We start from the raw sequence: 13,286 nt of genomic DNA, 5'->3' as shown, positions 1-13,286 counted from the left end.
TTTGACGTCGTACATTTCACTCTAGTACCTTTCAATCTGCCTTCTGAGAAAAGGAGAGCCCAGCTAATGGGGGAGTCTTGACGCTCGTTCGGGACGACGTCCATAGCCAAACCATTTCATTGTACACCCAGCTACAAGCTGTTGCTGTCCAGATTTCTCTTCCCAATTACCCCTTTTCTGTTTTTAATACCTGCATACTCATATCCTCTAAGCTCACCAAGGCAGACATACTGCAGTTTAGCCACTCGGCTCTCTCAACCCTTTCTGATACATGGAGACTTCAACGCTCACTATTCCAGTTGGGGCTCTCTGAGAACCTGCACAAATGGCGGATATTCTCAACCAGCTTACTCTCATTTCTCTCAACAATGGTGAACCCACATTTCTTTCAGATTCCATACATTCTCGTTCCTGGATCTCCTTCTGTACAGCACAGCTTGCCCATCTTCTAGGGTGGTATGTCCTCTGACACGTACTCGAACGACCATTTCCTTTGCGCACTTCGTCTGCAAACTCTTGTCCCGCCTGCGCCGTCCTCTTACACATACTCCAGCGACCATTTCATGTGCGTAATTCCTATGCAAATTCGTCTCCCCTGTGTGCAAGACCAACTGGCAACTTTCTGAAGCTGACTGGAGGCTCTACTCTTCGCCGGCAGCCTTCGACGGATAGCATTCCCACAGCAGTGACAATCAGGTAGAGTACCTTACGAATATTGTCCTTACCATCGCAGAATGTTCCATCCCCTGAACCTCTGTCTCACTGCGATGTTTCCCAGTCCCCCGGTGGACTAAATAATGCCGCGATGTGGTTCGCTTGTGGAGACGTGCTCTGTGTCTTTGAACGCCATCCGACAAAGGAGAACTGTATTAGTTATAAAAAATTGTGCGCAAAGTGTCATCGCATTATCAGAAGTAGCAAAAACAAGCCAGCGGGATCTCTCTTACTAATTCTTTTAACCGATTCACTCCCTCTTCTGTTTGAGGTAACCTACTTCGGATTTCTGGAAAAAAGGTACATCTGTTTTCTGTCCTGACTGTAGCGAACGATATCTTTGTGGACCCTGTCGATATTTCCAACACCTTGTGTCGATGCGAGTTCTCGAGCTCCGCCCATTACCTACCTAGGAAACGAGCGGAAGCGGCTCGAGGAGCTCAAACATGCTCTCACTTCGTCACGATCCTCCGCTCTAGGTCTGGACAATATTCACATTCCGATGCTACAGTACCCATTTCTCGATGTCAAGCACTTTCTCCTTTGTATGCATAATCGCATCTGGATTAACGGCGAGTTTCCCAATCATAGGCGTGAAGCCAATGTAGTCCCCCTACCCAAGCCCGATATAGACAAACATCATCTATCCAACTGCCCCCCAGTTTTCCTCACCAGCAGTGTCTGCAGTGTGACGGAAAGCATGATCAATAGTCGGCTGGCAAGGTGGTTTGAATCTTGGAATTTGCTAACAAATTCGCGGTGTGGATTTCGTAAGAACCACTCTGCACTTGATCAGCTAGTGAGTATGGTTATGTCAACCCACATTATGAAAAATTTTCTGCGGAAATACCAGACTGTAGCTATGTTTTTTGTTTTGAAGAAGGCGATACCTGCTGGAAGCCCCACATGTGCATTGTACGGAGATGCCCGTCACCCAAGGCCGGCTGCCCCACCGTATTCGGGTTTTCAGATAGGTGTGGGTTCCGCTTTGGCAAACAGTTTTATTCAGGAGAACGAGGTACCTCAGGGCTCTATGCTTAGCGTAACCCTATTTGCCATGGCAATTGACCTTATCGTGAACTGCCTCCCGCCACGCATCTCAGGCTACCATTTTGTCGATGACTTTGCGATCTACTGCAGCTCTCAACGGACCTGTTCGCTTGAGTGGCTACTTCAGCGATGTCTCGACCGTCCTTACTCGTGGAGTATCGACAATGGCTTCCACTTTTCCACTAAAAAAACTGTCTGCCTGAACTTTTGGCGGCGTAAGTAGTTTCTTCCACCGTCCTCACATCTCGGTCCTGTTGTCCTTCCGTTTGTCGAAACCACGAAATTCTTGGGGCTTAGCCTCGACGGGAAACACTGTTGGTCCTCCCACATATCTTACCTGGCATCACGCTGCACCCAGTCTCTAAATGTCCGACATATTTTAAACAGTACTTCGAGAGGAGCGGATCGGAAAATCCTCCATTTGTACCATTCCATTGTCCGATCAAACTAAGGGTGTTTCGTTTACTCGTTTGCACGACTGTCTTATTTTCACTGTGTCAGCACAATCCACCATAGGCGCATACGTATGGCCGTTGGAACTTCCGACACTAGCCCAGTAATGAGTTTCTACTCAGACACTGCCGAACTACTGCTGTCTTACCAGTGTGATGTTCTCCTCAGCAGAGACGTGTGCCGTCTGTCCTCCACGCCCAAGCATCCATCCTGTGCGTCCTTTTTTGATAACTCCATTGACCGGCAGTACGGAGTAAGTGCAACTTCTTTGTCGCCTACTGGAGTTCGCTGTCGTGTACTGCTTTAGAAGCTTAATCTGAAGTTCCCAACGGGTGAGAGCCCTTCACCGCCTTAGCTTCGTGCACAGGTTCGCGTTCAACTTGGACTTAGGTCACTTCACAAGGACACTACTCTAGATTCGACCTGTCGCTGCAAGTTTCTTGAACTTTGTCCACAACTTGGGGACAGCACCTTCGTCTCCACTGAAGACTCCCAGATCGACTGTAGTGTCAGATGCGCCTTTGTCGTTGGCAACAAACATATTAAATACTGACTTCCAGACCCGAGCTCGATTTTTACTCTGGAGATTTCCATCCTCTATCAGGCCGCCCAATACATCTAACGACACAGGGTTTTCAATTGTGTATTATGTTCCATTGCACTTAGTGCACTCCAGAGCCTCTGTTTACTGTACACATACCACCCATTGGTACAACGAATCCACTGATGCCTCCACTCCCTCGCTGATGATGAAACCAACGTGATCTTCATATTGGTACCTGGTCACATCGGAGTGTCGGGGAATGAAGCTGCCGCCACTGCTGCAAAGGGTGCAGGCACTACTTAGGCCTTATAGCTATTCTGTCGATTCAGATGATCTCTGTGTTGCAGCACTTATTTAAGAAGACTGATCTTCTCTATATGGGAAAAAACTCCAGGAAATTAAACACCACCCAACGGCTTGGACGACTTCCTCTCGCCCCTCTCGTCGCGAGGAGATACTTTTAGCTCGGCTGCGTATTGGGCACTGTCGTTTCAGTCACCGTCATTTGTTAATAGGAGACCCTGTACCACTCTGTGCTTACTGGAGCCAACCATTGACAGAGCCAACCATTGACAGAGCCAACCATTGACAGAGCCAACCATTGACAGAGCCAACCATTGACAGAGCCAACCATTGACAGAGCCAACCATTGACAGAGCCAACCATTGACAGAGCCAACCATTGACAGAGCCAACCATTGACAGAGCCAACCATTGACAGAGCCAACCATTGACAGAGCCAACCATTGACAGAGCCAACCATTGACAGAGCCAACCATTGACAGAGCCAACCATTGACAGAGCCAACCATTGACAGAGCCAACCATTGACAGAGCCAACCATTGACAGAGCCAACCATTGACAGAGCCAACCATTGACAGAGCCAACCATTGACAGAGCCAACCATTGACAGAGCCAACCATTGACAGAGCCAACCATTGACAGAGCCAACCATTGACAGAGCCAACCATTGACAGAGCCAACCATTGACAGAGCCAACCATTGACAGAGCCAACCATTGACAGAGCCAACCATTGACAGAGCCAACCATTGACAGAGCCAACCATTGACAGAGCCAACCATATTTTATAACGGTTCACATTTTAATGTACGTTTGCCATTTGAGTATCAGATCTTTAACAGATACACCAAGAGCTGTAGCTCACATTTCACTTGTTATTGGTCATAGTAATATGGCGAAGGAAATTTAATTTTCAACAGTTTAAGCATCCTCCTCAAAGGGGAAGTGATCATTTTTAGCTATCGCTCTTCTCCAGTTGGTTAAGCTCAGAGTATTATCGACTTCAACTTCGTCCGATAATTGACCATTTAAAGTTATGACACTGGCGCATATGACCTCAGCTGTTTTGCGCCCTAAAGCAGCAGTAGCAACAGCAACAGTAGCAACAACAACGACGACGACGACGACGACGACGACGACGACGACGAGGAGGAGAAATCGCAAATCGCCGTCAAAAAGTCTTGCGGGTTGCTATGAACATCGGCAGCCGTTGTGTTCGAATGTTGGGATGAGTGCGCTTCTGATCGACTGTGAGAACAATCGCGGAACTACCTCGCACACAGCTTTTTCATAACAATTCCCCGTGCAGGATATTACGCACTCGCCCAGTTGGTATGCCTACAATTTCAGATATTTTCATTCGCCGGTCTTCCAGTACAATATGGTTGATTTTGCCACTGGTTACCTTTGTACCGACCTCAATTGGAGCGTGCTTAGTCTTCAGTGCTTGTCTGCATCCTGCACGGAAGCGTTGTACGTGGATTGATACTGATGTGTCTGACCGTCGCTTTGTTATTCCAAACACGGCCATAATGCTGCGTTTCCTACATTTTCAAAGCACTACCTTAACCATTGCACCAATTATGTGTACAAGGTGTGATCAAAAACTATGGAATTTTTAATTTCGCGGACTTCATACATGCGACTTTTAAATTTTTTTGTCTTGTTGGTACACATCTTCCCGATGTCTCTTGGTATTTTCAGCTATTTCGAATATTTAGTTTATTGTTGACAACCAGAAAGCTTATGCATGTTTTGGAGTGCTCGGCGAATTTTTACTTTCGAAAAGGTGGATCAAAGAATTTGCATTAAATTTTGCATGAAAAATGAAAGTTCAGCCAGCAACGCATTCAAAATGCTGATTTTGGCTTTCTGCGAATGTACTAAGAGTAAGATAACAGTTAACGAATGGTATAAATGTTTCAAAAAGGGTCGAGAAGACGTTGAAGACGGCTATCGACGTCCTAGCACATACACTACTGACAATATGGAAGTACAGAATATGGTTCTCGAAATGGACGAATCACCATGAGATTGTTGATATCGGCATATTCTTTGGTACATGCTAAACAGTTTTTTCGTGTATTTTAGACATGAAACGTGTAGCAGGAAAGTTTGTTCCAAAATTTTTGAATTTCGACCAAAAACGTCGCGTAGACAGCGCTCAGGAATTGCTGAATGAAATCGACAACGATCCAGAGTGTCTAAAGGAGTTGATAACAGCTGACGAAACATGGATGTACGAGTATGGCATCGAAACCAAGGCTCTATCGTCCCAATGGAAATTGCCTGAAGAATCAAAGCCGAAAAAATTACACCAGTTCGATTACATTTGAAGGTTCTTCTCACTGTTTTCATCATGAGTTGGTACCTTATGGTGGAACGCTCAGTAAGGAATACCAGTCGGAAGCTATGCGCAGTTTGCGTGAAGCAGGTCGAAGAAAACGACCAGAATTGTGGCAAAACCACTCGTGGAAATTGCATCGCGATAATGCTCCCTCTCACACCTCGGTGCTGAAGGAGCTGAAAACCACAACGGAAAGTAGGCCCCAGCAGTGCTGCCAGAATTTAAAAAAAAGCGCAGGCACGAGTGTTACTGTATCTGAGAGGGTTACTTCGAAGGAGACAAAGTTGATATCGATGAATAAATAAGGTTCCTTTAACAAAAATGAAAATCTCCGTTACTTTTTATCAGACTTCATATATTCTTGGGTTTGAAACAGTCTGCGCTTCTCTTGCACTACATGAGGAGGTCCGACTGCCACATTTTACCGCGACCGCTTACTACGTAATCGTCGAGCGAGCGTGAATGCTCATGCTCGTCTAGTCGACTCTTGAACAGGCCTGCACTAGGACGGCAACAGATTCTAAAGACAGCGGCAGCTCGTAACCACGCATTCGAAGGTATCTCGCAAACGGCTCGTTGCTGACCTAGGTTTACGAAAAGTGTTCGCTTCTATTATAGTATTTTTGTACCCGTGTCATTTCCCGCTACTAATCACGACATTGTCTACGCATTATGTACGTGGGCCTCTCTTATGCCCCTCTGTTTGGCTGCCCGATCGGCCGCTTGTGTTGCTTGTGACTTTAAACCGGCCCTGGTTTTGGGTGTCTATATACACTCCTGGAAATTGAAATAAGAACACCGTGAATTCATTGTCCCAGGAAGGGGGAACTTTATTGACACATTCCTGGGGTCAGATACATCACATGATCACATTGACAGAACCACAGACACATAGACACAGGCAACAGAGCATGCACAATGTCGGCACTAGTACAGTGTATATCCACCTTTCGCAGCAATGCAGGCTGCTATTCTCCCATGGAGACGATCGTAGAGATGCTGGATGTAGTCCTGTGGAACGGCTTGCCATGCCATTTCCACCTGGCGCCTCAGTTGGACCAGCGTTCGTGCTGGACGTGCAGGCCGCGTGAGACGACGCTTCATCCAGTCCCAAACATGCTCAATGGGGGACAGATCCGGAGATCTTGCTGGCCAGGGTAGTTGACTTACACCTTCTAGAGCACGTTGGGTGGCACGGGATACATGCGGACGTGCATTGTCCTGTTGGAACAGCAAGTTCCCTTGCCGGTCTAGGAATGGTAGAACGATGGGTTCGATGACGGTTTGGATGTACCGTGCACTATTCAGTGTCCCCTCGACGATCACCAGTGGTGTACGGCCAGTGTAGGAGATCGCTCCCCACACCATGATGCCGGGTGTTGGCCCTGTGTGCCTCGGTCGTATGCAGTCCTGATTGTGGCGCTCACCTGCACGGCTCCAAACACGCATTCGACCATCATTGGCACCAAGGCAGAAGCGACTCTCATCGCTGAAGACGACACGTCTCCATTCGTCCCTCCATTCACGCCTGTCGCGACACCACTGGAGGCGGGCTGCACGATGTTGGGGCGTGAGCGGAAGACGGCCTAACGGTGTGCGGGACCGTAGCCCAGCTTCATGGAGACGGTTGCGAATGGTCCTCGCCGATACCCCAGGAGCAACAGTGTCCCTAATTTGCTGGGAAGTGGCGGTGCGGTCCCCTACGGCACTGCGTAGGATCCTACGGTCTTGGCGTGCATCCGTGCGTCGCTGCGGTCCGGTCCCAGGTCGACGGGCACGTGCACCTTCCGCCGACCACTGGCGACAACATCGATGTACTGTGGAGACCTCACGCCCCACGTGTTGAGCAATTCGGCGGTACGTCCACCCGGCCTCCCGCATGCCCACTATACGCCCTCGCTCAAAGTCAGTCAACTGCACATACGGTTCACGTCCACGCTGTCGCGGCATGCTACCAGTGTTAAAGACTGCGATGGAGCTCCGTATGCCACGGCAAACTGGCTGACACTGACGGCGGCGGTGCACAAATGCTGCGCAGCTAGCGCCATTCGACGGCCAACACCGCGGTTCCTGGTGTGTCCGCTGTGCCGTGCGTGTGATCATTGCTTGTACAGCCCTCTCGCAGTGTCCGGAGCAAGTATGGTGGGTCTGACACACCGGTGTCAATGTGTTCTTTTTTCCATTTCCAGGAGTGTATTTTACCGGCAAACTGAAAACTTCCAGTTTATGGAATGCCTAGGCAGTACCTAGAATCCGAATACCTTATTATGGTATGAAATACATCTTATTAATACTTTGCCTGGGTATTAACAGAACGCTGTCTACCCTTAAGACAAGTATGAGAGAAAGATAATTTAAATATTTTGGCTGTTACAAGATCCAAAGACATAGACGTAACATCTTCAGTTCGGTTGGAGTTCAGCTGTCAGTTTCACTTTCGCTAAAAGGGGAAGCGGCACGTGATTATTGTGAAAATATTGTGGTCAGTCGTGCAAATCCAGTGACACAAAGATTTTATTATGTTACAGTTAATGAGGGGGAAATTCATCAAAAACAGTACTTTTTTCAACAGATTGTTCCTATAATGATGTAATAAGGGATGTGAATACTGCTAACACTGTGTAAAAGAAGCAATCTCGTCATTATTGGTTAATGGAGTACAGTGTAATGAACGTCAGATCTACTAAGGAGACTGCGTACCCTATGTTTGTCCGCCCTCTTTTTAGAATACTGCAGTGCGGTTTGGGATCCTTATCAGGTAGGAGTGACGGAGTACATCGAAAAAGTTCAAAGAAGGGCAGCACGTTTTGTATTATCGCGAAATAGAGGAGAGAGTGTCACTGAATGATACAGGATTTTGGGGGAACATAGTTAAAACAAAGGCGTTTTTCGTTGCCGCGGAATCTTCTCACGAAATTCCAATCACCAACTTTCTCCTCCGAATGCGAAAATTTGTTGACACCGATCTACATAGGGAGACGATCGCCTGGTAAAATAAGGGAAATCGGAGCTTGTTGTTCTCGCGCGCTATACGAGTTTGGAATAATAGAGAATTGTGAAGGTGGTTCGATGAACCCTCTGTCAGGTACTTAATTGTGATTTGCAGAGTATCCATGTAGATGTAGATGAACACACAAACTGACACAATTGCTGAAATGTGGTACAATCAAATTTTACACATCAGATGGCGAGTTGTTTAACATATCTTTGAAACATACCCTATTGCACATGGTGCGCGAGGCAGGATGGTAAAGGAGTTGTCTGCCAGATCCGTTAAAATAACTCGCCATGACAGAGCTTTTCAAACAAACCTATGAGCCCTTCCAGCAGAAGGGCTGTAGAAAAGGGATAATTGTAAAACCATTAATTCCTTCTGAATTTAATTATCAATGCCAGCTTGACCTAATTGATTTTCGAATTCATCCAGACGGTGCATATAAGCTCTTTCTAGTATACCGAGCTCACGTGACTAAGTTTTTGTACTCCAAGCTTTTAAAACAAGACAGTTCTGGATGTAGCATACCACTTGACAAGTATATTCACTCTTCTCGGAGCTCCATCAATACTCCAGTCTGACGACAGGAGTGAGATTGCCAAGTTGTTTCTTATTTACAAGAGTTCTGATTCCAACTCAAAATCGTACATGGGAAACCACATAGTCAAACTAAAGGATGTGTTGAGACAGAGAACTGTGTGGAGAATGACAACTTGGATGCAGAGTGAACAAAATAATCACTGGAGTGTGGATTTACAGTTCGTCCAGTTAATGGAACGTCGAACCTATCATACTTCGCCTGTGTCCATTTCGCATTTTATAAAATACGTAAGCAGTTTTTACATTTACTAGTATAAGTATTAATTTAAAATTAAACACCTTGCCCTAAAGTTCTAGGCATTTTATATATTGCCAAAGCCTTCTCTATCTTGCCCAGGCCCGCGTTTCTCAATCTTTTTCCCTCTGGAACACAACACAACAAACTAGATTGAAACTTTCACGACAGCCCTACATGTGATTTTTTTTTTTTTTTCGCTAGATGCTAAAAAGCACAAAGTACAAACATTTATTATTATGTGAGTGATCATTAATCACGGTCTATTTCTTGCAAAGAGGGCTGCTCCAATAAACGATTTTGCGATAAATATTTTATGTTCTAGATATTTTATGAGAAGATTACATTAAGTCTCGTGACACACTTCACGTGTGTCACGACACGATGGTTGAGAAATGCTGGCCTAAAAATTATGTGGTATGTTCAGAAAGTAAGTGTACTAGATTTTTATATGTTTTTAGGAAAGTATATATGAAAAAATACAGGATATTGTTAATACACTTGGTAACTATATTTCGACATAATAGCCATTCTTTTCGGTGCATGAGGTGAGCACACGAGCTTCTTTATGCCCTCATCGAAGAATAGTCCCAACAGCTCCACTTCAGAATCTTTCTGCACCCGCTTGTCAGTCGAAAATTTAATTCCACCCATATGTGCCTTCAGGAACACGAAAAGATGATAATCTGGAGGTACCAAGTCAGGAGAAAATGGGCTGTGGTTCGAAACATTCCAACCAAATGAATCAAAGAGCACCTTCGTGGCAAAGGGTGTGTGATGACGGTTGCTGTCATTCATGCACACTCAACTTATGAGCATGTTCCTTCTTTTGTTCTGAATGCTCTTTTTTTGGGTTTCGCAATATTTTTGTGCATTGATGGTCTCTCCAAGGCAGAAATTAGACCAAAATGATGCCTTTTCGGCTCCAAAACACTGTAGCTTTTTTTCCCGGCTGCTATTGTGTTTTTGATTTTATTGGCAGATGGGGCACTGACGACTGTCTTTTTGTCTCAGCCATGTAATGAGCCACTCAAGGTTCATCTCCAGTTACAATACAGATCAAAAAAATCCTCACCCTCCAGTTAGTCACTCACGAAACTCACAGGCATTATAGACGTGATTTTTCTTGTGATGCTCTGTCAGCTAGAAAATTTGGAAATTTGTGGTAAGTTCCTATGGGATCACGCTGCTGAGATCATCGGTCCCTAGACTTACACAATACTTAACCCTTTAGTGGGCAAAATAATTCAGCATTTTTTTAATGAATGGAGAGCAGAAAGTAGTTAACAGATAGGTATATTTATCATACAGAATATCAAATTTGCTCCAACTGTGAAAGTGAGGTCATGCAACAAGGTGGGAAATATTCTTCCCACTGCCCTTGCTTGGAGTTTGACAGAAATAACTTTTTCAATATATGTCAAATGTATTTGATCAATTTACTTCTTTTGTTACAATGATTGATCACAATTACTTGTCATGAAATTTTCTGAAGCATGGGTCTATGCAAAGTGGTATTTGACAACATGTACAAACACAACGAGTGCGCTTTTCTGCGGCTTTGGTACTAAAATGACGCCACCTCCTGTAGGTTTCTTCTAAATAGAGTTGATGCTCCCCTACAGCCACATGAAGAACATCTTCAGGTACTTCACCCTGGGAAGGATACTTCCCACCAACAAAATCAAATACTGCAAGTAAAGTCCACAAGTAATATAAGTAAAACATATTTTACAACAAACAGGGAACACCAAATAATAAGACACCATAGCAAAAATCAAAAGTATTTATCTTATACTATAGCTTTAAGGCAGTGTGCGATTTGCAGGGGGATTCCCCCCCCCCCCCCCCCCCTCTGCATCAGACCATCCCCTCCTCTGGCTTTAGTTTATGCATACCAACCTGGGATGTTTATTTCCCACGCACTGGAGTAAAACTTTACACGTAATTTAAATTTGTGGAGCCGAACACTAAAAGTTTTTAATACAGTCTTACTATTAATACTATTAATATGTTTGCTTATTAATTTTGAAAAAGTGTTATGTAGTAGTTAAGCATTTCAAAACATTTAGAACTGAATCATCATTCTCATGTTGTCATTGTTGCTTTAGTCTAAGGTGCGTCATCCGTTTACTTGCGAGCTTGCGAGGGAAGTAGTGTGGCAGTCGTACCGCAGAGTTGGGTGAGCTGGGGGCTGAAAGTCCCACCCCGGGCCCTGACACAGGGTGGTGACTGGCCCGGTACCTGTGCGAACATTTACCGTTAGGCCACCTTTTGGCAACGGTATGGCGCGGACTGACGCGCCTGGGACGAAAGCACACATTACTAAATAACGCACCATCGTCTGCTTCTAGCCCCTAGGATACTATTTCGTGGGTCTTCTTTAAATACTCTTCTCTTCCACCATCGTTTTCTTTTCCTTTGGTTTTCATTTCCGTTGTTAGCTGCAAGTTCCAAGTAGGCCGCCGCTGCGATACATCCTTTATACTGCAAGACCGACACACGTGAGGCACAAATTCTGTTGCTTTGGTATAAATTAACCTGCCGCATGCAACATACGCCACAAGATGTTGCCCGTTGTAGCATGCTACAAGAAGACGCACGCCACATTTCCGTAGCATGCTACAATGTTGCAAGACGTCGCCCCAGCGTATACGAGGCTTTAGAGCCAGGTCTGTATTGTTTGGTGGATGTGTTGCGTACGAAACTAAAACCTGCAATCAGATTGAAACGTCGTGGAAAACTTTGAAGAGGTGTCATACTGCAGCAAGATAACGCTCGCCCACATTCTGCCAAACGGACAGCTGATGCAATAAAGGAGTTGAGATTCGAGGTGCTGGAACATCCACCATACACTACAGACCCAGCTGCAAGTGATTTTCACTTGTTTGGACCCTTAACGGAAGCACCAAAGGGAAGATGATTTGAAAGTGATTAAGAAGTCATTGCTGCGATGCAAAAGTGGTTACAGATGCAACCGAAAAACGTATTTTCTGATGAAATTTAAAAAAAAACTCGTAAAACGTCGGGAAAATTGCATTGAAGTCCAGGGAGGTTACGTAGAAAAATAACGCATGTTCCAGTTTTCTATCATCAGAATAAGTACAGCTTTTCACAAATGTGCCTTTACTTTTTGAATTCCTGTATGTAGATGATTTTGTAAATAAGCTTTACCCGTAATGTACGTTTAAAGATATAACAAGGGGTGGCGTTTCTGATAGTGCACACGCGTGAATAGTGAGTTTCGGCATTAACATCTATTTATAAATAACTGTTTAATCATGGGTAACGCCACGGTCCAAGCTAGTAACATACGTAATTATACTAACTCCCCTGAGACAACCCCCCCCCCCCCCCCTCCCCACTGGAAAAACGCAAATCGCACACTGCTTTGAGGAAAATATTACAAAAATGTCACGCAAACAGCACAGAAAGGCTCCTCTACAGAGCAACACTCAGCCATACAATGCCTCTTCGCGAAGGTACAGCACAAACGGCGGGAACTTCCGATTGAAAGTAGTACCGTATACTCTTCACTAGGTTGCAGCACCATACAGAGGTGGGAACTGTGAACCCCACGGAGCTGGGAGCGAGTTCATTGTAGTGGGAAGCATGTTTCCCAAGGCTCACGAAAGGGTTAATCTAGCTATAACTTACGCTACACACACACACACACACACACACACACACACACACACACACACACACACACACACACCCCAGAGTGAGGACTCGAACCTCCGATGGGGGGAGCTGCGCGGCTCTGTCAGTTGGTTTGGGGCCTGTCTTGCCCACAGTTTCGGTGTCCCTGTTTATGCAAGTGTCTCGTATAAGACACTTCTGGAGAGTTGTGGAACATTGCAGAAATCTTATCCGGTGCCAGTTGGGGCTCTTCACAAACAAGTACCTCTTTTTTTTCCCCACCAACTCATCAGTCACAATGGAAGGTCTTCCACTCCTCTGTTCATCATGAACATTTGTTATGCCTCCATTAAATTTCCTACACCACTTAAATGCACTCGTTCTGTTCATAACCTCTTCGCTGTAA

At 45.4% G+C, this 13,286-nt stretch overlaps 1 protein-coding gene across 1 annotated transcript in view; it reads left to right on the top strand.

Moving 5' to 3' along the window:
- Nucleotides 1–13,286, top strand: part of LOC124595312 (monocarboxylate transporter 13-like) — a 137,526-nt gene that overhangs the window by 76,146 nt on the left and 48,094 nt on the right. The gene's annotated exons all lie outside the window — the stretch shown is intronic.

This window comes from Schistocerca americana, chromosome 2, assembly GCF_021461395.2.
Source record: "Schistocerca americana isolate TAMUIC-IGC-003095 chromosome 2, iqSchAmer2.1, whole genome shotgun sequence".
NCBI classification, from domain to species: Eukaryota; Metazoa; Arthropoda; class Insecta; order Orthoptera; family Acrididae; genus Schistocerca; species Schistocerca americana.
Note: the sequence above shows the minus strand (reverse complement) of the source record. Positions and strands in the feature narration are given on the sequence as shown.